Source organism: Lissotriton vulgaris, chromosome 1_1 (genome assembly GCF_964263255.1).
Source record: "Lissotriton vulgaris chromosome 1_1, aLisVul1.2, whole genome shotgun sequence".
NCBI classification, from domain to species: domain Eukaryota; kingdom Metazoa; phylum Chordata; class Amphibia; order Caudata; family Salamandridae; genus Lissotriton; species Lissotriton vulgaris.
Window position 1 is genome coordinate 223,697,042 of NC_141685.1, and position 27,063 is coordinate 223,724,104.

A 27,063-nucleotide genomic window follows, 5' to 3' on the forward strand; every position below is an offset into this window, starting at 1 on the left:
ACTGAGGTCAGTGTGTCTCTATCGAGTACATTCAACTTAATTGTGTGTGCCAGCTAACTCAGAGGTCATTAGAAACTTTCTTGAATGAACAAGAAGAGATTAGTCTCTGACAACCGCATAAACATGACAACTTTGTTTCCCCTTAGAGCCGGAACAATATCTTCAGAGTCGTGGAAACAATAGATAACTATTTCACTAAGTCAATCGTGCATGCTTCGTTTATAAAGAGTTGCATTGTGGGACACCCCCGCGCCGCACGGCCACCAGCTGCTGCGTGTGCCCCTTGCCTGCCCTCTGCCTCGCTGCTGCCTCGTTTGCCGGTTGCCGGCTGCCGCCGCTGCGGTTGTTTTTGCCTCATTTTGTCTGTAATTTGTGCCTGTATTTTTGTAATTTCATTTTGCCTGTGTTTTGGTTTCCTTCCTTGTTGTCCGCCTACCTCGCCGGCCTCCGCCCTCCCTTCCCGCCACCGCCGCTTTTCCCCGTCCCTTTTTCTATTCTGTACCCTCCCCGCTCCCGCCTCCCAGCTGCTCCGCCCACCTGCGCACTTGGCCTTAAATGGCGACCGTGCGACGCAGGTGAGTGTGACCCACTTGTGGGACACCCCCGCGCCGCACGGCCACCAGCTGCTGCGTGTGCCCCTTGCCTGCCCTCTGCCTCGCTGCTGCCTCGTTTGCCGGTTGCCGGCTGCCGCCGCTGCGGTTGTTTTTGCCTCATTTTGTCTGTAATTTGTGCCTGTATTTTTGTAATTTCATTTTGCCTGTGTTTTGGTTTCCTTCCTTGTTGTCCGCCTACCTCGCCGCCCTCCGCCCTCCCTTCCCGCCACCGCCGCTTTTCCCCGCCCCTTTTTCTATTCTGTACCCTCCCCGCTCCCGCCTCCCAGCTGCTCCGCCCACCCGCGCACTTCGCCTTAAATGGCGACCGTGCAAACGCGCAGCGGTCACGCGCAGCGGGCGCGCCGATTGTGCGCCGAAGGCGCGCCAAAGGTAAGCCCGTCTACGCCCGTCCGCGCCTGGACCGCGCCCAGTGCCAGGACCCCTGGCCCACGAGGACCCCGACCAACCCGCCTGACGTACTCCGCCGCCACCCTCACCGCTCTCAACACCGGCCGACTCCCAGAATGCCATCAAGCCACTCCACGACGTACCCACGGACCTTTCAGCTGCCACGCCTGCAAGTTCACCTGCATCCGGACCAGCCTCACACCAGCACCCGCCAAGTCGAACACCAGCAGCACCCACCTCAAGTGCATCCTGCTCAACACCCGCTCCGTCCACAGACACGCCATCGAACTCTGGAACCTTCTAGACGCCACAGCCCCTGACGTTGCCTTCCTCACGGAGACCTGGATGAACGCCTCCTCAGCTCCCGACATCGCCATCGCTATCCCAGAGGGCTACAAGATCGTCCGGAGGGACCGAAACGCCAACCAGATGGGAGGAGGCATCGCCATCATCCACAGGAGCACCATCCGTCTCACGACCAGCACCGACAACACCCTGACCAGCGCCGAACACCTGCATTTCCAGATCCACACCAACCCGAACACCACCCTCAGAGGCACCCTGATCTACCGACCCCCTGGACCACGCACGCAATTCAGCGAGGACATCGCCGACTTCGTCAGCCCGCATGCCCTCCCCTCCGCTGACTACATCCTCCTGGGAGACCTCAACTTCCATCTGGAGAACAACAACGACCGCAACACCAGCACCCTGCTCGACAACCTCGCCAACCTGGGACTCAAGCAACTGGTGTCCACCCCCACCCACCTCGCCGGACACACACTCGACGCAGTCTTCTCTTCCAGCACAGACATCGACTTCAGCCACGCCACAGAGCTTCAATGGACGGACCACAGCTGCGTCCACTTCACCTTCAAGAGAACGACGACCCACCAACACCAGCAACAGGCCGCCCGCAGAAGCTGGAACAAGATCACAGCAGACCAGCTCGCCACCTCCCTGAGCCAGCACCCTCCTGCCAGCTCAGCGAACCCCAGCCAGGCCGCCGACAACCTCACGAAGTGGATCAGCAACTGCGCGGACGAACTCGCCCCACTGAGGACCCCGCCTAGCAGACCCGGCAGCAAGAAGGCCCCATGGTTCACCGACGAACTCAAGAGCTCCAAGAAGAACTGCCGAGCCCTCGAGAAAGTCTGGAGAAGGGAACCGACACCGGACAACAGGACCTCCTTCAAACTTGCCACCCGGAAACACCACCAGCTGATCCGCGCCGCCAAGAAAACAGCATTCAAGGACCGGTTGGACAACAACGCACACAACTGCAAGGAACTCTTCAACATCGTGAAAGAGCTTTCCAACCCCAGCGCAGGAAACAACGACATCACCCCATCGCAAGACCTCTGCAACTCCCTCGCTTCATACTTCCACAACAAGATCGCGGACATACACAACAGCTTCAACAACCAACCAACGCACACCATGACCGAACAACCACCCCCCACCACCACCCTCCACGCCTGGACCCCGATCAGCACCGAAGACACCATCCGCACGATGAACTCCATCCACTCCGGATCACCGACCGACCCCTGCCCTCACCACGTCTTCAACAAGGCCGACGCTGTCATCGCACCCCACCTGCGAGACATCATCAACACATCCTTCAACACCACCATCTTCCCTGAGAGCTGGAAACACGCCGAACTCAGCGCTCTACTCAAGAAACCAACAGCGGACCCCACCGACCTCAAGAATTACCGCCCCATCTCGCTCCTCCCGTTTCCAGCCAAAGTCATCGAGAAGACCGTCAACAAGCAGATGGCCGCCTTCCTCGAGACGAACGGATCCCTCGACCCCTCACAGTCCGGCTTCCGAGCCAACCACAGCACCGAGACCGCCCTCATCGCCGCCACCGATGACATCCGAACCCTGATGGACAATGGAGAAACAGCGGCCCTCATCCTCCTAGACCTCTCCGCGGCATTCGACACGGTCTGCCACCGCACCCTAGTACGGCGCCTCAGCGACATCGGAATCCAGGACAAGGCGCTGGAATGGATCATCTCCTTCCTCGACGGAAGAACACAGAGAGTCCGCCTACCACCGTACAAGTCAGAGGCCTCCGAAGTCATCTGCGGCGTCCCCCAAGGATCATCTCTGAGCCCCACCCTCTTCAACGTCTACATGAGCCCCCTCGCGGCCATCGTACGCAAACACAACCTCAGCATAATCTCCTACGCCGACGATACCCAGCTGATCCTCTCCCTGACCAACGACCCCGCCGCCGCCAGAGCCAACCTGCACGAAGGGATGAAAGAGGTAGCCGAGTGGATGACGACCAGCCGCCTGAAACTGAACTCGGACAAGACGGAGGTCCTCATCCTGGGCTCCTCACCCTCCGCCTGGGATGACTCCTGGTGGCCTCCCGCCCTGGGCACCGCACCCAAACCGACAGACCATGCACGCAACCTGGGCTTCATCCTGGACTCCTCCCTCTCCATGACCAGGCAAGTCAACAACGTCTCCTCGGCGTGCTTCAACATCCTACGCATGCTACGGAAGATCTTCTGGTGTATCCCCACCGAGACCAGGAAGACCGTCACCCAGGCCCTCGTCACCAGCCGACTGGACTACGGCAACGCCCTCTACGCCGGTACCACCGCCAAGCTCCAGAAGAGACTCCAGCGGATCCAGAACGCCTCAGCCAGACTCATCCTCGACATCCCACGAACCAGCCACATCTCCGGACATCTGAGAGACCTTCACTGGCTCCCCGTCAACAAAAGAATCACCTTCCGCCTCCTCACCCACGCACACAAAGCCCTACACGACCAAGGCCCGAGCTACCTCAACAGCCGAGTCAACTTCTACGCTCCCAAACGCCACCTCCGATCAGCCAACCACGCCCTCGCCGCCGTCCCCCGCATCCGAAGAGCGACTACAGGAGGAAGGTCCTTCTCCTACCTGGCCGCCAAGACCTGGAACTCCCTCCCTCCCGACCTGCGCCTGACCCAAGACCACCTCTCCTTCAGGAAGAAGCTGAAGACCTGGCTGTTCAAGCAGTAGCGGCACCCCCCCCCCCCCCCCAGCGCCTTGAGACCCTACGGGTATGTAGCGCGCTTTATAAGTGTCAATGATTGATTGATTGATAGAAATAGAGAGACGGGCATTTCAATAAAAGGGGTTTATTGAACAGTCTTATTTCTCATGCAAGAGATATGAACTGCTACAATCGTTAGACAATGTGTGAAGTATAATGCGTACAGCATAAACAGTAATATAAAATAATACTGCAATAGCATTGTCTGTTGCTTTGACATATATAAAAATACATACATAAATAACACAGGCTAAAATACTCAACTGGTGCTTCTAAAATACGCCTACAACAGTGTACCTAACCTAGGTCTAGTACGGGGGAAGAAGTAGGTGCTGGTTTATCCTAGGTTTAGTTTTGCCAAGAATTGCCAAAGGTTTCATCAAGGTTCTAATTAGCTCCATACCTTAGAATGAGAGAGGTTGGTATCTCTTTCCCGGGACTCGATTTCCCAACACCCCGCAAGGGGAGTCAGAAACACTGGAGCTGGATTCTCAGCAGGAGGATGACAGCGTCTAGTCAGTCTAGTCAGCTGGGGAGTTGGCTTCCTTCGATACTTGCTTTTGCGAACTTCGTCGTGCTAGTAGGTAGTCGAACTGCACCGAACCACACCGTGCTTTGCCATAGGAAGGGAAGGTATATTTATACCTTGAAGGTGTTTAGAAATGCTGGTATTGACGTATAAGTCGGGCATATGAACATCATGAATGAACCCCTAAAGAATAGATTTTAGATGCATAATAACTGAGTTCTTGGAGAAATCAATATCCAGGCAAGGGAAAGTCCCTAAAGCTTAAGAGTCTGGTTTTCCAAGAAATTGTTGTGACGTAGATGAACGGATGTAAGTAGCCATGCCTGTATTTGGGTAGCATGGACTATGCCTAAATATTGACTGGATTTCTATGCCTATATAAGGGCAATGTGAAATTTACCTATATAAGGGTATGAATCGGGAAATTGATACTTAATCTAAATCAATACACAACATGTTATCTTCTTTGGATCTGCTTGATGCCTACCTCCAAGTGCCCATTCACCCTGCATTCCAGCAGTACCTCAGGTTTTGTGTGGTGCCAGAGCATTTCCGATTGCAGGCACTGCCATTTGGTTTGTCTTCTGCCCTGATGGTCTTCATTAAAGTCCTGGCTCCCTTGGTTGGGCTCATCCATAGGGAGGGAATGTGGGTATTCCCGTACCATGATGACTGGGTGATATCTGCCTCTTCTTTTTCCAATTGGACTCTTCAAGTCCAGAGTGTCTGTGAGATTCTGGAAAGGCATGGCTTTCTGATCAACCACAAAGAGTTGCATCTGGTTCCCACACAGAAGGTAGTGTTTATTAGGGATCACCTGGACATGGTCAAGGGGCTGGTGTTTTTGCCGGCCGTGAGGAGGGCAACCTTGAGGAGGGACCTGGGTTGTCTGCTTGCCTTGGATTCTGCCCCGGTGCATGAGTGGTTGAGGTAGCAGGGTTTGATGTCAGCAGCAATAAGTGTACTGCTGTGGGCTCATTTGCATTTGTACCCGTTGGTAAACCATCTCCTGTCCCATTGGTCCCCTTGTTCTGCTGCTTACGATCAGCCAATGGTAGTGTCCCCTCAGATCGCCCTGGGTTGGTGGGTGGTGGAATCCAATCTGACCAGAGGTCTTCCTTTTTAGGTGCCTTCCTCCGGGGAGGTGATGACAGATGCCAGCCAGTTGGGCTGGGGGTTAACGTTGGATTCCTGGTCTGTTCAGAGTCTCTGGGATCGCCTGCATGCTGGTTGCTAACCCAACTTCAAGGAGGAGCTGAAGGCAGTTCAGATGGCTTATCTGGAGTTTGCATCAGCCGTTCAGGGGCATCATGTTCTGGTCCGGATGGACAGTCAGGTGGTGATGGGTTACCTCAATCACCAGGGGGGGTGCAGGGTTCAGTCCCTGTGGATCCGGGTTCAGGAAATTCTCACCTGGGCAGAAATCACTGTGTTGTCTCTGCTGGCAGTGTATCTCCCAGGGAGAGAAAATTGTGTGGCAGATAACCTGAGCAGGGTTTTTCCCCTATGTCTTCGATGTCACTGTCTGGGGAGGTGTTCCGTGTATTGCAAACGCAGTTTGGGTGTCCGACAGTGGACTTGCTTGCGGCCAAGGGCAATGCTCAGCTGGCCCACTTCTGCAAGAATATTCCCTGTCCAGAGGCATGACGGGTGGATGTGATGTCATTTAAGTTGCCAGACATCCTGCTTTACGCATTTCCGCTGATCCATTTGATTGCCCAGGTTCTGTGCAAGGTATTTGTTCTTCTGATTGTGCTGGGCTGAGCTCACCGCTCGTTGTATAATCTTCTGAGGGAGCTGGCCATTCAGGAGTGTTGGGTGATTCCTAATCTTCCTTATACGCTGAGGGGTTTGTTTCTTCCTGCGGGGGTTGTGGGTTGGCTCCATCTTCAGGCCTTGATCTTGAGAGGATGAGACTCTTGTTCCGTGGCTAGATGAGGAAATGGTTGATTTTCTTCAGGGTTCCAGACATCTGGCGACTCTTCAATCTTATTCCCGACATTGGGGGTCCTTTTCTAGGTGGTGTGTTTCTAAAGGCCTAGAGTCTGGTTCAGTGGACCCGTCCTGGGTGCTGGATTTTCTGTTGGATAGCTTTACGTTGAGCCTAGCTCTTTCTATATTTCAGGCTCAGTTGACGGCTTTGTGGGCATTCTGCAGTCCTCATTTGGATTGGCTGGATCCATTGGTGGCCCGGTTGATACGAAGTTGTTTTCTTCAACGTCCTAGAGTGATTTGTCCTGCCCCAGCCTGGGATCTCCCGTTGGTGTTACAGGCCCTTCAGGTGGCTCCTTTTAAGCCAGTGGGTTCTGTGGACATTACATTCTTGACCATGAAGGTGGTGATTCTGATGGCTATTGTGTCAGCTGCTCAGATTGGAAAGTTGGGGTCATTTTTGCGGTCTCCTCCTTTCTTGCGTGTCTTGCCGGATTGTGCTGTCCTTTGCCCGACCCTAAGTTCTTGCCCAAGGTCCCCTCAGTTGCCAACCATTCCAGGGAGGTAATTCTGCTGACTTTCTCCCCGGTGCCTGAGTCTGGGGTGGAAGCTGATCTCTCCCTTCTGGAAGTCCGGCCGGCAGCGTTGGTTTATCTGGAGCGGACTTTGGCTTTTTGCAAGTGTGATAGTCTGTCACTTTTGGCCCAGTTAGATCGGGTCATAAGTCTTCTCTTTCTACCCTGTGTAGATGGATTAAGCAGACAATCCTTCTGGCCAATGGTTCTCAGTGGTCGGAGGTACCGGCCTGGATCCAGGGTCGGTCTACCTGGGGTATTTCTGCCTCCTGGGCCTCTTTTAGGAGGTATTTATTGTGAATATCTGTAGGGCCTCTACGTGGGCCTCTCCACACATGTTCATGTACCACTATTGTGTGGTGTTGGGTGGTCCTGCTTCTGGGGGTTTTGCTGAGGCTGCTCTACATGCTAGCCCTGCCTGCACTTGACTGCCGCTCCTTCTGTTGGGTGTCTGTTTTTTTTTCTCTGTTTTGCTGTTTGGATTAAATCGTGGTATTTGCCTCAGCCTTTGACATATAGTTTCTTGTTGGTGACTATGAAGCTGCTTGGCTTTGGGATATGCTCACTGTGTGACTCAGGCAGTGAGGAAAACTTATAAGGAGGTAATGCCCCAGTTACTTACCAGTAATCTTTACTACTCTGAGTATAGTCTTCCTCGCCACATGAGTTCCCATCCCTCCCTCCCTGTTTGACTATCGGTTTTATGTGGTTGCTTGCTGCATTGGTAGTTGTACAGGAAGTGGGGTTGGTCAGGCCTCCTCTGATACTGGGGCAAGGGTGAAGATGGTTGGCCATGTTGTGGAGGGATGGGAGGACTAGAGCGTAAAATTGCTTGGAGGGTTCTATTGTGAAGCTGAAGCTCACTGCGTAACCCATGTGGTGAGTAAGACGATAGGCAGAGTAATGAAGACTACCAGTAAGTAACCGGGGCAAGAACTCCAACTGGGGCCATCTAGTAGTGCTTGACTGGGGCAAACCCAAAAGTTCAGTCCGAACGTGATGGAGAACGGGCCAGAGACAGTAGTCATGCAGACCCTCGGACAGTACCTCAGATACGTCGATGCTTGGGACAATGCAATGCTCAATGGAGAGGACGCATTTCAGGTGCAGGTGATGTGTCGGTTCTGCAGGAAGTGCAAGGTCACTGAGGCGTTGGCACTCTGGAGTGATGCACTGTGCAAAGTAGGTGATGCCCCAGTTGCGGGTTCGAGGCTTTGGTTAGCAAAGACAGTGCAGTGCCAGTGATGTGTCAATGTTAAGAGTGCAGTGAGTCGAATTTGTGGTGTTGTAGTTGAACCACTGGGCTGAGGGCGATGCACCGGTCAACAGCCACACAGGGCCAGTAATGCATAGGAGCTGGGATGGTGCACCACAGATGTCGGTGATGTGGTGTCTGAGACTCTTGCAAAAGCAGTTCTTCGGAGGTGCTGCGGCAAAGTCGGGGCTTTGTTGAAAGGCAAGGTCAAGGTCATTGCATTGTGGGCTCGGTGTGCATTGTCCATGGCTTCAGTGCAGGCAGCGTCAGTTTTGCCTGGATGTGCAGGATCCAAAATGACGTTTCATAGTCGTACCTACGGATGGGATTATGAGCGAGGCCCGGCCAGACCATGATGAGCTCTGGCCCCCCAACTGAAAACCCACACCTTTCTGTATCTGTTATTTGTGACAGTGCACATGATGCGTGAGCCATAACATTTGGTATCCCCATAGTAAACGATGTTGGAAAGCAAAAGGAAGGGTGCTATTTTGCATAGATATACTGTGCTCACCCATCCAACATAAGGCGATATAAAATTGAATCCTGGTAACTTCTAACCTGAGAAACGCTGAGGATATCAAATATTATAGGCTGTATTGGCTAATATATTTGGTATCCCCTAAGGGTACCGCAGGCAAAATCTTGTGGAATGATGTACAAAATGTGAAAATATACTGTAGTTTGCTACCAAATTATGGTCAATGGCTAAAGGGTGATCCATGAAACATAGGGGATACAAGATATTACGGCAATGTGTGAGACCCAATATTTGGTATCCCCAATGTAAATGACGTTTGAAAGCAAAAGGAATGGTGCAATTTGGGAATGAAATACTGTGTTCCTGCATCCAACATAAGGTGAAGTCAAATTGAATCCTGGTAACTTCCAACCGCTTAAATACTGGTGATACCGAATATTATAGGCAGTATACGCTATTATAGTTGATTTCCTCTAAGAGTACGGATGAACAATCTTGTGGAATGATGTACAAAATATGAAAATATACTGTAGTCTGCTATCAAACAAAAGGCAATTTCAACTGGTCAATAGGTAAAGGGTAACAAATGAAACATAGGGGATACAAGATATTACAGCAATACATGAGCCATAATATTTGGTATCCCCATAGTAAATGATGTTGGAAAGCAAAATGAATTGTGCTATTTAGTTTAGAAATACTGTGCTACTGCATATAACATAAGGCGAAGTCAAATTGAATCCTGGTAACTTCTAACCAGAGAAACACTGGCGATACAAAATATTTTAAGCCATATAGGCTATTATAGTTGGTATCCCCTAAGTGTACGGATGGAAAATTTTGTGGAATGATGTTCAAAATGTGAAAAGATACTGTAGCCTGCTACCAAACAAAAGGCAATTTCAACTATTCAATGGCTCCTGGTTAACTCATGAAACATAGCGGATACCAGATATTACAGCAATGCGTGAGCCATAATATTTGGTATCCCCTTATGAAATGATATTGGAAGGCAAAATGAAGGGTGGTCTTTAGTATAGGACTACTGTGCTCCCCCATCCAACATAATGCGAAGTCAAATTGAACCCTGGTAACTTCTAAATCGAGAAAGACTGGGGATACAAAATATTATAGGCCATTTAGGCTACTTTATTTGGTATAACCTAAGGGGACGGATGCAAAATCTTGTGAAATGATGTACAAAATGTAAAAAGATACTGTAGTCTGTTATCAAATAAAAGACAAATTCAATTGGTCAATGGCTAAAAGGTAACCCATGAAACATAGGGGATACGAGATATTATGGCAATGCGTGAGCCATAATATTTGGTATCCCCTTAGTAAATGATGTTGGAAAGCAAAAGGAAGGGTGCTATTTGCTGTAGAAATACTGTGCTCCCGCATCCAACATAAGGCAAAGTCAAATTGAAACCGGGAAACTTCTAACCTGAGAAACACTGTGGATACCTAACATTATAGGCCATATAGGCTATTATAGTTGGTATCCCCTGAGGGTACTGAAGGCAAAATCTTGTGGAATTAAATACAAAATATGAAAAGATACTATAGTCTGCTATCAAACAAAAGGCAATTTCAACTGTTCAATGGCTCAAGGGTTAGCCATTAAGCATAGGAGATAAGAGATATTACAGCAATGCGTGAGCCATAATATATGGTATCCCCATAGTAAATGATGTTGCAAAGCTTAAGGAAGGGTGCTGTTAGGCATATAAATACCTTGCTCCCACATTCAACATAAGACGAAGTCAAATTTAATCCTGGTAAGTTCTAACCCGAGAAACACTGGGGATACCAAATATTATAGGCCGTGTAGGCTATAATAGTTGGTATCTCCTAAGGGTACGGATGCAAAATCTTGTGGAATGATGTACAAAATATGAAAACATACTGTAGTCTGCTATCAAACAAAAGGTAATTTCAACTATTCAATGGCTCAAAAGGTAACACATGTAACATCGGAGATACGAGATATTACAAAAATGAATGAGCCATAATATTTGGTATCACTATAGTAAATGATGTTGGAAAGCAAAAGATAGGGTGCTATTAGGTAAAACAATACTATGCTCCTCCAGCCAACATAAGTCAATGTCAAATTGAATCCTGGTAACTTCTAACATGAGAAACGCTGGGGATACCAAATATTATAGGCCTTATAAGCTATTATATTTGGTATCCCTTAAGGGTATCAGATGCAAAATATTGTGGAATGATGTACAAAATGTGAAAAGATACTGTAGTCTGCTTTCAAATAAAAGGCTCATTCAATTGGTCAATAGCTAAAGGGTAACCAATGAAACATATGGGATACAATATATTACAAAGTGGGTGAGCCATAATATTTGGTATCCCCATAGAAAATGATTTTAGAAAGCAAAAGGAAGGGTGCTATTTGGTATGAAAATGCTGTGCTCCTCCACCCAACATAAGGCGATGTGAAATCGAATCCTGGTAACTTCTAACCCAAGAAACGCTGGGGATACCAAATAATATAGGCTGTATAGGCTATTATAGTTGGTTTCCCCTAATGGTACGGATGCAAAATCTTGTGGAATGAGGTACAAAATGTGAAAACATTCTGTATTCTTCTATCAAACAAAAGGCACTTTCAACTATTCAATGGCTCAAGGATAACCCATGAAACACATGGGATACTAGATATTACAGCAATGCTGGAGCCATAATAGTTGGTATCCCCATAGTAAATGGTGTTGGAAAGCAAATGGAAGGGTGCTCCTTGCTATCAGTACACTGTGCTCCCCCATCCAACAAAAGGCGAAGTCAAATTGCATCCTGGTAACTTCCAACCCGAGAAACACTGGGGATACCAAATATTATAGGTTGTATATGCTATTAAATTTGGTATCACCTAAAGGTACGGATGCAAAATCTTGTGGAATGATGTACAAATATGAAAAGTTACTGTAGTCTCATATCAAATAAAAGGCTAATTCAATTTGTCAATGGCTAAAGGGTAACCCATGAAACATATGGGATACAATATATTACACAATGGGTGAGACATAATATTTGGTATCCCCATAGAAAATGATTTTGGAAAGCAAAAGGAAGGGTGCTATTTGGTATGAAAATACTGTGCTCCTCCATCCAACATAAGGCGAGATCAAATTGAATCCTGGTAACTTCTAACCAGAGAAACGCTGTGGATACCAAATATTATAAGTCGTATAAGCTATTATAGTTGGTATCCACTAAGGGTACGGATGCAAAATCTTGTGGAATGATGTACAAAATGTGAAAATATACTGTAGTCTGCTATCAAACAAAAGGTAATTTCAAATATTCAATGGCTCAAAAGGTAACACATGAAACATCGGGGATACGAGATATTACAACAAAGAATGAGCCATAATATTTGGTATCCCTATAGTAAAGGATGTTGGAAAGCATAAGGAAGGGTGTTATTAGGTATGGAAATACTGTGCTCCTCCAGCCAACATAAGTCAATGTCAAATTGAATCCTGGTAACTTCTAACCAGAGAAACGCTGGGGATACCAAATATTATAGGCCATATAGGCTATTATATTTTGTATCCCCTAAGGGTATCGGATGCGAAATATTGTGGAGTGATGTACAAAATTTGAAAAGATACTGTAGTCTGCTATCAAACAAAAGACACTTTCAACTATTCAATGGCTCAACTGTAACCCATGAAACAAATGGGATACTAGATATTACAGCAATGCGTGAGCCATAATATATGGTATCCCTATAGTAAATGATGTTGGAAAGCATAAGGAAGGGTGCTATTAGGTATAGAAAAACTGTGCTCATCCAGCCAACATAAGTCAATGTCAAATTGAATCCTCGTAACTTCTAACCAGAGAAACACTGGGGATACCAAATATTATAGGCCATTTAGGCTATTATATTTTGTATCCCCTAAGGGTATCGGATGCAAAATATTGTGGAGTGATGTAAATGTAAATGTAAATGTATATACATTTACATTTACATTTACATTATATTTTGTATCCCCTAAGGGTATCGGATGCGAAATATTGTGGAGTGATGTACAAAATTTGAAAAGATACTGTAGTCTGCTATCAAACAAAAGACACTTTCAACTATTCATTGACTCAAGTGTAACCCATGCAATAAATGGGATACTAGATATTACAGCAATGCGTTGGCCGTAATATTTGGTATCCCCATAGTAAATGGTGTTGGAAAGCAAAAGGAAGGGAGCTCCTTGGTATCAGTACACTGTGCTCCCCATCCAACAAAAGGCGAAGTCAATTTAAATCCTGGTAACTTCCAACCCGAGAAACACTGGGGATACCAAATATTATAGGCTGTATATGCTATTAAATTTGGTATCACCTAAAGGTACGGATGTAAAATCTTGTGGAATGATGTACAAATATGAAAAGATACTGTAGTATGCTATCAAATAAAAGGCTAATTCAATTGGTCAATGGCTAAAGGGTAACCCTTGAAACATATGGGATACAATATATTACACAATGGGTGAGCCATAATATTTGGTATCCCCATAGAAAATGATTTTTGAAAGCAAAAGAAAGGGTGCTATTTGGTATGAAAACACTGTGCTCCTCCATCCAACATAAGGCAAGATCAAATTGAATCCTGATAACTTCTAACCCGAGAAACGCTGGGGATACCAAATATTATAGGTCGGATAGGGTATTATGGTTGGTATCCCCTAAGGGTACGGACGCAAAATCTTGTGGAATGATGTATAACATTTGAAAAGATACTGTAGTCTGCTATCAAATAAAAGGCAAATTCAATTGGTCAATGGCTTAAGGGTAACCCATGAAACAAATGGGATACTAGATATTATAGCAATGCGTGAGCCATAATATTTGGTATCCCATAGTAAATGGTGTTGGAAAGCAAAAGGAAGGGTGCTATTTGGTATAGGAATACTGTGCTTCCCCATACAACATACGGCAAAGTCAAATTGAATCCTAGTAAATTCTAACCCGAGAAACACTGGGGATACCAAATTTTATAGGCCGTATAGGCTATTATAGTTGGTTTCCCCTACGGGTACGGATGCAAAATCTTGTGGAATGATGTACAAAATTTGAAAGCATACTGTCTGCTATCATACAAAAGGCACTTTCAACTATTCAATGGCTCAAGGGAAACCCATGAATCAAATGGGATACTAGATATTACAGCAATGCGTGAGCCATAATATTTGGTATCCCATAGTAAATGGTGTTGGAAAGCAAAACAAAGGGTGCTCCTTGGTATCAGTACACTGTGATCCCCCATCCAACAAAAGGCAAAGAAAAATTGAATCCTGGTAACTTCCAACCCGAGAAACACTGGGGATGCCAAATATTATAGGCTGTATATGCCGTAAAATTTGGTATCACCTAAAGGTACGGATGCAAAATATTGTAGAATGATGTACAAATATCAAAAGATACTGTAGTCTGCTATCAAATAAAAGGCTAATTCAATTGGTCAATGGCTAAAGGGTAACCAATGAAACATATGGGATACAGTATATTACAAAATGGGTGAGCCATAATATTTGGTATCCCCATAGAAAATGATTTTGGAAAGCAAAAGGAAGGGTGCTATTTGGTATGAAAATACTGTGCTCCTCCATCTAACATAAGGCAAGGTCAAATTGAATCCTGGTAACTTCTAACCCGAGAATTGTTGGGGATACCAAATATTATAGGTTGTATAGGCTATTATAGTTGGTATCCCCTAAGGGATGCAAAATCTTGTAGAATGATGTACAAAATGTGAAAACATACTGTAGTCTGCTATCAAACAAAAGGTAATTTCAAATATTCAATGGCTCAAAAGGTAACACATGAAACATAGGGGATACGAGATATTAAAGCAATGCGTGAGCCATATTATTTGGTATCCTCATAGTAAACGATGTTGGAAAGCAAAAGGAAGGGTGCCATTTGGTATAGAAATACTGTGCTCCTCCACCCAACATAAGGCGATGTGAAATCGAATCCTGGTAACTTCTAACCCAAGAAACGCTGGGGATACCAAATATTATAGGCTGTATAGGCTATTATAGTTGGTTTCCCCTGATGGTACGGATGCAAAATATTGTGGAATGATGTACAAAATGTGAAAACATACTGTAGTCTGCTATCAAACAAAAGGCACTTTCAACTATTCAATGGCTCAAGGGTAACCCATGAAACAAATGGGATACTAGATATTACAGCAATGCGGGAGCCATAATAGTTGGTATCCCCATAGTAAATGGTGTTGGAAAGCAAAAGGAAGGGTGCTCATTGGTATCAGTACACTTTGCTCCCCCATGCAACAAAAGGCAAAGTCAAATTGAATCCTGGTAACTTCCAACCCGAGAAACACTGGGGATACCAAATATTATAAGCTGTATATGCTATTAAATTTGGTATCACCTAAAGGTCGGATGCAAAATCTTGTAGAATGATGTACCAATATGAAAAGTTACTGTAGTCTAAAGGGTAACCCATGAAACATATGGGATACAATATATTACACAATGGGTGAGCGATAATATTTAGGGCCCGATGTAGGTAATTTATTTTTACCACTTCTTAAATACCGAATCATACCGATTCGGTATTTAAGAAGTGGTAAAATGGAGGGGGGGGGATGTAGGTATTTCAGAATCGGTAGATACCGAATCGTTGAGATTCGGTATTTACCGAGTCTGTAAATACCGATTCGGTAATGCCCATTGATTCCTATGGGCATTGAAGCCCATAGGAATCAATGGGCATTACCGAATCGGTATTTACCGATTCGGTAAATACCGATTGGAGCAAGGGGGCAGGGGGTGTCACTTTGACACCCTACAGCACCCCAAATACAGGCATGTGTGCCATGTGGCACACAGACATGCCCTAAGGGCATGTCTGTCTGTCACATGGCACAGGTGTACATGCACAGATGTGCATGTACACCTGTATTCGGTATTTTATCACCCAATAGGATTGGGTGGTAAAATACCGAATTCTGAAGGGCTGTAGCACTGTAAACAGTGCTACCTACATCTGGAATTTACCGAATCGGTAACATTACCAATTCGGTATTTTACAGAATAGGTCAATTTACCGATTCGGTAAATTTACAGATTGTGCAAAATATTGCCTCCTACATCTCAATCACCAAATACCGGTCGGTAATGGCCGAATTCGGCCGTTACCAACCGGTATTTGTTGACCTACATCGGGCCCTTGGTATCCCCGTAGAAAATGATTTTGGAAAGCAAAAGGAAGGGTGCTATTTGGTATGAAAATACTGTGCTCCTCCATCCAACATAAGGCGAGGTCAAATTGAATCCTGATAACTTCTAACCAGAGAAATGCTGGGGATACCAAATATTATAAGTCGTATTAGCTATTATAGTTGGTATCCCCTAAGGGTACGGATGCAAAATCTTGTGGAATGATGTACAAAATGTGAAAACATACTGTAGTCTGCTATCAAACAAAAAGTAATTTCAAATATTCAATGGCTCAAAAGGTAACACATGAAACATCGGGGATACAAGATATTACAACAAAGAATGAGCCATAATATTTGGTATCCCTATAGTAAAGGATGTTGGAAAGCATAAGGAAGGGTGTTATTAGGTATGGAAATGCTGTGCTCCTCCAGCCAACATAAGTCAATGTCAAATTGAATCCTGGTAACTTCTAACCAGAGAAACGCTGGGGATACCAAATATTATAGGCCATATAGGCTATTATATTTTGTATCCCCTAAGGGTATCGGATGCGAAATATTGTGGAGTGATGTACAAAATTTGAAAAGATACTGTAGTCTGCTATCAAATAAAAGGCAAATTCAATTGGTCAATGGCTTAAGGGTAACCCATGACACATAGGGGATACAAGATATTATGGCAATGTGTGACCCATAATATTTGGTATCCCCTTAGTAAATGATGTTGGAAAGCATAAGGAAGGGTGCTATTAGGTATAGAAATACTGTGCTCCTCCAGCCAACATAAGGCGAGATCAAATTGAATCCTGGTAACTTCTAACCTGAGAAACGCTGGGGATACCAAATATTATAGGTTGTATAGGCTATTATAGTTGGTATCCCCTAAGGGTACGGATGCAAAATCTTGTAAAATGATGTACAACATTTGAAAAGATACTGAAGTCTGCTATCAAATAAAAGGCAAATTCAATTGGTCAATGGCTTAAGGGTAACCCATGACACATAGGGGATACAAGATATTATGGCAATGTGTGACCCATAATATTTGGTATCCCCTTAGTAAACGATGTTGGAAAGCAAAAGGAAGGCTGCCATTTGGTATAGAAATACTGTGCTCCACTACCCAACATAAGGCGATGTGAAATTGAATCCTGGTAACTTCTAACCCAAGAAACGCTGGGGATACCAAATATTATAGGCTGTATAGGCTATTATAAGTAGTATCCCTAAGGGCACCAGAGGTAAAATCTTGTGGAATGATGTACAAAACGTGAAAAGATACTTTACTCTGCTATCAAATAAAGGGCACAATCAATTGGTCGATGGCTAAAGGGTAACCCATGAAACATAGGGGATACAAGATATTATGATAATGCATGAGCCATATTATTTGTAATCCCCTTAATAAATGATTTTGGAAAGCAAATGGAAGGATGTTATTTGGTGTAGAAATGCTGTGATCTCCCAGCCAACATAAAGCAATGTCCAACGGAATCCTTGTAAATTCTAACCCAAGAAACACTGGGGATACCAAATATTATAGGCCGCATAGGCTATTATATTTGGTATCCCCTAAACGTACTGGATGTCAATTCCTATGGAATGATGTACCCAATGGAAAAAGATACTGTAATCTGCTATCTAATAAAAGGCAACTTCAAGTGGTCAATGGCTAAAGGGTAACCCATGGAACGTAGGGGATGCGAGACATTACAGCATGGCTTGAGCTCAAATATTTGGTATGATGTATATGTATATGAAATATATGATGTTGTGCAGAAAAAGGAAGAGTGCTTATTGGCAAACGAATACTGTGCTAAGCCATCCAATATTAGACCACATCAAATTGAATCTTTGTAAGTTCTTACCCGAGAAACACAAGGGATACCAAATTTTATAGGCGGTAGAGTCCATTATATATGGTACCAGATATTACAGCAATGCCAAAGCTGTAATATGTATGCAAAAGGGGTGGAATACCTAGGATCCAACTTCTTGATTTACAAATAACCACACTATATGCCTTTTGTGGTTAGGGTTGTTTATTTACCCTCTTTTTTCTTTAATTGTTTTGGAAGACTTCATAAGGGAAACTCTCTTATTTCCAGAAGATCATAAAAGTTATACCACAATCAACATTAATTAAATCAACAAATAAACATGACATTGGACAAAACTCAATTGTTGTTAAATGACAAACATACGATCAAAATGGCACAATATGTTAAAACCACACGGATAACTCATGCGTGTGTAATCAAATTATTTTTCCATTCAAAGAATTTGTTTTGCTATTTATCACTAAATACAGAAGCAGATAACGCCAACTCATTCAATGCGAATGGCCTGATTTGACAATTCAATTAATTGATGTCATTAAAGAATAAGCCGACGCATTTCTAGCCACGTTTTAATTCCTTTGCAGGCTTTCATCAGGGCTTCTTATTATGAGCATATTGAAGCAATCTTATTGGTGGTTATTGCGAAAAGAGCTTTTGTGACTCCAATTTTCAAGTGGCGACCAAACTGCGGTTTATCTTCTGAGCGTGCTTATCTCGTTCTGATCCTTTGGAAATTCTGAAGGCGACCCAGTTCTTCTATACCGTCTTTTTCTACATTCGAATACTCTTTACCAGTAAAACTCTTCTTTGGTCCAGAGATCACTGTAACTTTCATCCGCCACCGCTAAGCAACACCGTCGGGTTGTCGCGCACAGCCTTGGCTACCCGGATGTATTTAAATTAATTTCCTGTTGTCGAAAAAGCCTGCTTCGACAACAGAAATTGAGTTATTTGTGTGGTTTTAACATATTGTGCAATTTTGGTCGTATGTTTGTCATTTAACAACAATTGAGTTTTGTCCAATGTCATGTTTATTTGTTGATTTAATTAATGTTGATTGTGGTATAACTTTTATGATCTTCTGGAAATTAGAGAGTTTCCCTTATGAAGTCTTCCAAAACAATTAAAGAAAAAAGAGGGTAAATAAACAACCCTAACCACAAAAGGCAAATAGTGTGGTTATTTGTAAATCAAGAAGCTGGATCCCAGGTATTCCCCTTGTTTTGCATATTGATTATTGGCCCTACCTGGTTCCTGTCATTAGGGCCTGACCCCTTTCTGGATTAAAGCTGTAATATGTGGCATCCCCATAGTACAATCATGTGGAACACGGAGGGAAGGATGACATTTGGCAGGAAAATACTTTGTTCACCCAGACAACAGAATGTCATGTCCAATTGAATTCCGGTAAAGTCTATCCCGAGAAACATAGGGGATACCAAATATTATAGCCCTTATGAGACATTATTTTTGGTATCCTCCAAAGGAACCAGATGTGAAAGCTTGCACAATGAAAGCAAAACTGTGAAAAGATGTAGCAGTCTGCTAGCAAATAAAGAGCACCTTAAGTTAATATGTGGCTAACAGGTAATGGTTGAAAAGTTGGGGATTCTAGATATTACAGCACTGCAGAAGGTGTAATATGCGGTATCCCCACAGTAAAATATTATGGAAAACACAGGGAAGGGTGCTATTTGGCAGGAAAATACTTTGTCCACAGAATGCCATGTCAAATTGAATCCTGGTAAGCTCTTCCCCAAGAAATATAAGGGATACCAAATATTATAGCCCAAATAAGGCATTATATTTGGTATTCCCGAAAGGAACCAGATGTGAAAGCTTGTGCAATCAAATGAAAAATGCAAAGAATTAGCGTAATCTACTATCATATAAAAGGTAACTTGAATTGGTCAGTGGGCTAAAAGCTAACCTGTTGAAAAGTAGGGGATATCAGAAATTACAGCAATGCAGGAGCGGTAATATGTGATATCCACACAGTAAAAGATGTTGGAAAACACAGTAAAGGGTGTTATTTGGCAGGAATATACTGTGTTCTTCTAGCCCAAAGTATGCCATGTCAAATTGAGTCCTGGTAAGCTCTAACCCGAGAAACAGAGGGAACACCAAATATTACAGCCCTTGTAAAGCATTATATTTAATATCCTCAGAAGGACCCTGGTGTGAAAGCTTGAGGAATGAAATCACAAATTATGAAAAGGTACTGCAGTCTGCTATCAAATAAAAGGCAACTTGAGCTATAAAGTAGGGGAAATTAATTTTACAGAAATGCATGAGCTGTAATATGTGGTATCACTTCCGGGAAAGATATTGGAAAACTCAAGCAAAGATTCTATCTGGTAGAATAAGTAATGTATTTGTGGAGCCTACATTAGGCCATGTAAAATTGTACCCTGGCAAGTTCAATCTTCATAAAAATAGGGGCTACCAAATATTTTAGGCTGTACAGGCCATTATATTTGGTATAATCCAAATGAACCAGATGTGAAAGCTGTGAAATTATATCAAGACTGTAGGCATCTAACAAATAAAAGGTCACTGGTCAGTGTCTAAAAGGAAACCTTTGAAAAGTGGGGACAAAGATATACTAATGCATGAGCAATTTTGTTTGCTACCCCCATACAAAACGATATTGGAAAACACAAAGATTGGTACGCATTGGTAGAAAAAATATTGTGTTCACATAACCAATATGGACATGTCTAGTTACTTATCCATTTCAAATGTTTTCTAAATGTGAAATACAAAATGCTATAGAGCAAAGGGAGAGTGTGCTGTAACCAGTAGCACCCAAGATTGGCTGCTAGTCACTAACCAGACTAAGTAGAGGGAGTATCCACCACCTAAAACCAAATGACATATTAAGGCTAAGGATATTTTATAGCTTTCAGTTTTTTTTGTAATTTGCAATATTTACCCTTAAAATTGGCATGCCCTTTACTTTGCACCTGAAGCAACACACCTATAAACTCTGACTGTAATTTTTATGTGTTAAAGTGAAGCTTGCGCTGCAGGTATTTGAACGTCTGGATTCTCTTTGGGTTGTTGACCATAACACTGTTCATTGCCACACAGCACTTTTAGTGTTCCCAAGCCAGTCAGTCTTCTCTTTTAAACTATAAGAGCACTTTTAATGCTGCACTTTTTCAGCCATACTGTCAATCTTAAAAGAGAAACAAAAAGTCCCAGAATGTCTATGTAGATTAAAAAGAGAAAATTTACATCTCTCATAATAAAGAGAGACTTGACACTGGGGCTGCACCTGAAACAAATATCATTTGGTTATGTTTACTATTCCGAAACAGTGTTTGCACATGAAAAGGTATTTGTGTAAAATGCCCTATATTCATTTGTAACAATTACGCTTCCTTTTAATAATCATTGTAGAAAATGACCATATTTTGTGTGGCGTCCCTCCAGATTTTTCCTATATATTCTTTTGCTGGCTTTACAACTCTGTGGAATTTACCCCTGCTAGTAGAGTGCCTGTGCTCCCTCTTAGAAATGGTTAATTTGGCTTATTCCTCATTGGCTGTCCCTACTATATGATGTAGAAAGTGAACACAGGATCCAGAAATGTAATGGCATTAGAGGACTGCAGTGCCTATGGTGCCATCAACTACAGCGACAGGGCACACATGGCTTAAGGCCTACCCTGTGTATTCCTGACTGCTTCACTGTAAAAATCTACTGTGCATTCACTCAACAAAACGTTTTTTGTTAGGTAAAATCATTTTGTTTAAATATCGAAAAGTCACTCCTGTGTAGGCCGTATAGCCCACAAGGCAGTGTGCATGGTCTACGAAAGTAGAACAGTAGAAATATACCTCCTAAATACAGTTTCTTTCTGCTTGCATTCTTCATCTGTTGTTGGGGAGAACTGTTCTTTCTCATTCTTGCAGCGTGGCACGCCATGTTTTATCACTGTGCAACAAATGTAAAGCCCAGCTCGTATGTACAGCCGCCCACCCCTGCATTTCTCTCATTCCCAGCCCATAACCCCCCATTTCTCTCAACAGTCAGTGGTGAGAATAAAATAGTGGAGGCTCACCTGGATACTTTAAACTTAAATGCATGAAGTCTGCCCTCCGTGTGAAAGTGCCTCTGCTAAGAGCTGTCTCGCTTCTTTCGCTAGTACTTGTTTTGTGTTGCTGCCGCTGCATTAGATTTGCAACCCCTCAACCATAATTACGCAGTTTGCGATCCCTTAACAAAGATGCTGCATCCTAACCTGATTATCTTCAGCTTTGATGGTACCTTAACTAAAATGGCGCCCTTAGGGGGACAATGTTTGGGTGCTGTGCTGGTCAAAATAAGCCATTTTGCCTTCCTTCTGCCTCCGGTGCTGGCTGAGCTGCTGAAGGCCCCTGAAGGCAGCAATGAGCCCATGGGGTCCACGCTGCTGCAGCAGCAGCAGGTGAAACTGGGCCTGGCGAAGCTGGAGCAGGCAACGCGCATGGCCTTGGAGCTCCATTTGTTCAGGTAGAGTAGGGGTGGTGGGCTGTCTGGGCAGTTATGATCTGTGTGACCACCTTCTCCACTAGGAGTAATGATATCAAGAAAATCATTAATAAACATTGGGCCCTGATATCAGATGATGATATCAAGCAGAGTAGCTTGCCATTACACTCCTTTAAGAGAGCAAAGAACATCAGAGACTTGGTTGTCAATTCCTTTTTGGACACCACAAAACCCCCCACCATCTTATCGCTCTGGAACCTCCCTCCTATACTAGGACACCACAGATGTGGGACTTGCGCAGCATGTGCAACCACCAAACAAAGGAGTTTGTGCACCAAGAACGTACTTTCGCATTGAAATCATACACCAATTGTAACACGATGAACGTGATTTACGTGATTAAATGTCTATGTGACAAGGTGTATGTTGGACAGACACAGCAAAAAGTCAAGGCAAGAATCTTACAACATGGGAGCCGCATCCGGTGTAATGTACTTGGTGCTCCCATGGTAGATCATTGTCAAAGGCAGGGACACACGCCCAATGTCATGAAATGGATAGTCCTAGAGAAAGTCACATTAGGTCCCGGGGGAGGGGATATTTCGCTACTCCTGAATACACGTGAGTCCAAATGGATGGCAATTCTGGACTCGATTAATAATGGCCTTAATGAGGCAGACAGTGGTTATGCTCAGCTAGCTAGGTTGGGTCGCTGAATTTTTCTAATTTTTCTCTTTCCAACATTTCAAATCACATGCTAACTAATCTAATTGGGGCTTTTTACCTTGCTTTACCCTCCTGTGTGAGAGGTACTTAATGTCGGATAGATAATGATGCTGAACATGAGTATGAGTCGCCTTCACCCTCTTGGATGAGAGGTGCGCGATTTAATCTATGTGTCTGTGGTTTTAATGGAATACTCTTCCTTGTGTAAATATATATGCGTTAGCCATCAGCACCAATATGACGCCTATATGTATTAATTTTGGTTTTTTCATCTACCTACATAACTTTTAATACTCATTATTACAACGTGCCTAGGCATTTTCCATACTATTACTCCGAGGCTTTAGCGATGTCCATAGCCTTTCGTTAATAAAGTTTTCCGCGACTGCAATCCCCGTAGTCTGTCTTCGATTGCCCTCTTGCGGCGTACCGTCAGAGTGCACGTGCACGCCTCTGCCGCTATACGCTACCAGCGTGAGCTTGTCTCCTTGTGAGACAGCAGAGCCCCACGAACAGGTCGCGGCTATTCATTGCTTCGACGAAGGTAAGACTCTTCGCAGTTCCCTATCCATTGATCTGGCGACACCCTCCTAAATCATTTACTAACGTCTCCGTGCGATCCTTCTGTATTACAGTACAAGATGGTGACCGCTGCCCCATTTCTGTGAAACTCGGATCCCCTTGCCTATGCATGTAAGTGGATCTAAATGTGCAGTAATTTACTGGGTAATCGGCAGTCTGTTACATCTATTGCTCCCTCATTTTGCTTGTAGTAACCTGTAGCGTTCTAGTTGTTGGTAGCTCCGGCCTCGGCCGGAACTACGTACACAAATTGTATCACCTTCTGGCCAGGAGTGGCCAGAAGGCTATAAATAAATGGTCGGAAGTCGCACGGGACTTCCGGTCCGATCAACTATCCAGAGTGTTCACTCGTGTCTTGTCTAGTCATTTATATATATCTATATCACCATATGCCTATGCACTCACCCCTCTACACTGGCGACGAGTGGGGGACGCATTCAGCAACATCGCCTGCCGAATCGCCGTCCGAAGAGGCACCAAGAGTGACGGAGCGGCGCACAGGCAAGCAGGACGGTCCAGTGCCGAGCCGTTTGCCCTCCACAGGCATCGAGCAGTGCCCAGCAGCCCGACGACGTCCGCGACCACAACGGTGAGCAGCGACAACCCCGTGGTGCGTGGGGACACCGGTGGTGCGGAGAGACTAGCAGGAGAAGGCCCGAAGCAGCGTCTGCACGCGTGCGTGCGAACAGGCCCGAGCGCATTAGGAGCGCATGCGCACAAGGGAAAGGCCCGGCAGAGACGCCTGACAGAGGCGCTGGGAGTGCGAAGGCCGCGCAGAGCCACGAGGTGCCCCAGAGTGACGCACACCTACCCAGTACAGAGCGACACAAGCGATGAGACTGCATCGGTCTCCCCAGAGAGGAAAAGAAAAAAAAAATATACAAACAGACGAGAGACTCATCGAACCAACAAGCATTGGTACATCCAAAGTGAAAAAAAAAGTTTTATAAGAGGAAAACACTTTCCTAGGGGCGGACAAACAACAAAAAGGCAATGTAAAACCCACCAGGCAACCAGAACCAGCAAGCAGGGCCACAACAGCAAGCAGCGCCACAACAGCAAGCAGCGCCCCAACAGCAGGCAGCGCCGCAACAAGTAGTGCAACAGCAAGCAGTACCTCCAGCTCAACAAACACATCCATCAGCTCACTCGCAGATTCAGGCACTCCCGCCGCTCAGCGAGCTAATTGAACCTCCCACAGCAGCACCGAGGTGGGCAGTATGGATAGGACAACTGAACAACTACGTCATAGCCACTCGTGAAACCGATAACACAGTCAAACGCACTCTATTACTGCACTTTGGGGGCACTGAAATCTACCAACTGTTCTCCCACCTTCCAGATACCGGCAACGCTAATGACTATGACGCCGCCGTGCGAGCACTCAATGCACACTTTGACCCCCAGCTCAACCCGCACTATGAGCGGTTTAAGTTCAGACAATCTAAACAAAGAGAAGGTGAGACGATGGACGCCTTCCATGCCCGACTAAGGGAACTGGTGAGCACATGCGCCGAAGATGATCACACTAAAGAAGTTACAGCACAGATCATTCAAGGGTGCCGGAACAAGACTCTAAGAACACTAATACTGCGCCAACCCAACATCACGCTCGATGAGATTCTCATGCTCGCACGGTCACATGAGTTATCTGATGTCCGGTCGACAGCAATGGAGGCCGCCATGACCACTCAAGCGGAAGCAAGTGCCGTTGTAAAGACAGAATGAGTTGACGCCGTCCGCACATCAGGTAGAGGTGGACGGGGAAGATGGCCGACCAGAACCCCGAGACGAACATCCTGTGGATACTGTGGGCGCGATGAGCATAGTCAAGATGGGTGCCCTGCAAGAGGGAAGACATGTTCGAAATGTGGAACACCAAACCACTTTGCCAGCGTGTGCAGAGGAGGATTCCGCGGAAGAAACACAGCGGGGAGACGGACCGTAACAGGAGCAGTCAGACAATTAAGTCTGGAAGAAACTCAAGAATCAAGATCCATGACAGCAAGACAACATCGCCATGCACGATTAGATGACTCCTCCACTGACGATGAAGGAGAGTGCTACTTCGTATCGTTCACGAAAGACCTGAAAAGAAAGCGAAGACCCCAACCAAAGTGCCAAATTCAAATTGATGGGTCAGAAGTCACAGGGGTCATAGATACCGGTGCAACAGTGAATGTGATGGGTATGCAGCACTACAAAAGCCTTAACCCGAGACCGCAGTTGACGCCTTATAAAATCAAGATAATGACATATGGCAGCCAGACTCCACTCCCTCTGCGTGGGAAAATGCAAGTACAAGTTAAAGCGGAAGACCGTGAAGTAACAACCACATTTCACGTAATCGACAAAGAAGCAGATCTGCTAGTAGGGAGCCACACAGCAGAGGACCTCAACCTAGTCGCGTTCGCCAACGCAGTCAAGACACTCCAAACGGAAGACATATTACAGCTGTTCCCGTCACTGTTCAAAGGTTTGGGCACAATTAAACGACAGCCAATCAAATTACACATTGATAAAGCCGTCCAGCCAATTGCTCTGAAACACCGGAGGATTCCGTTTCACCTACGAGCAGCAGTCGAACAAGAACTGACACAACTTGAAAAACAAGGAGTCATAGAAAAAGTCACTGGACCAACGCCGTGGGTATCGCCAAGGCATGAGCGGGAAATCCGTTATGCCCGCGGATTTTGCGGATTTTTGGGAAATCCGCAATCCGCGATTTTTGCGGATTTCCCGCAAAATCCGCAAAAAAAAATCCGCGGACGTAACGGGTTCAAAAGTTGAACCCCCACTCATGTAACTATTTTACAATGGTGCCAGCAAGCTGCCAGCGCCGTTGTAAAATAGTTACAAAGTTAGCTTGCACAGGAACCACTAGATAAAACGAGGCAGGTGCTGCTTTATTTTATCTAAGTGCTTCCTGTGCAAGCTAACTTTGTAACTATTTTACAACGGCGCTGGCAGCTTGCTGGCGCCATTGTAAAATAGTTGCATGAGTAGGCTGGGCACAGGTCTGCTTTCTTCCCAAATCTACCGTGGAAAATCAGCTGTGATGCTGGATAGAGGCCTTTGCATCCTTGACTTTCACGAGCGCAATACCCGTGCTGTTCCTGTGACCAGGAGCTTCTTTCTCTTCATCTGCTGAACTGATCTTTCTCTGACCTTTTATACACACAAGAGGCACATGAACTCGCACAGAAGACCCCCCCCCACCACAAAATCCGCAAATCCACAGATTCGCAAAATCCGCAGATTTTGTGAATCCGCAAATCCGCAAATTCGCAAATCGCGAATCCGCAAAATCCGCCCATGCCTAGACTATCGCCCATGGTGATAGCCGAGAAACCTCGTCAACCAGGGAAGATCCGAATTTGCATAG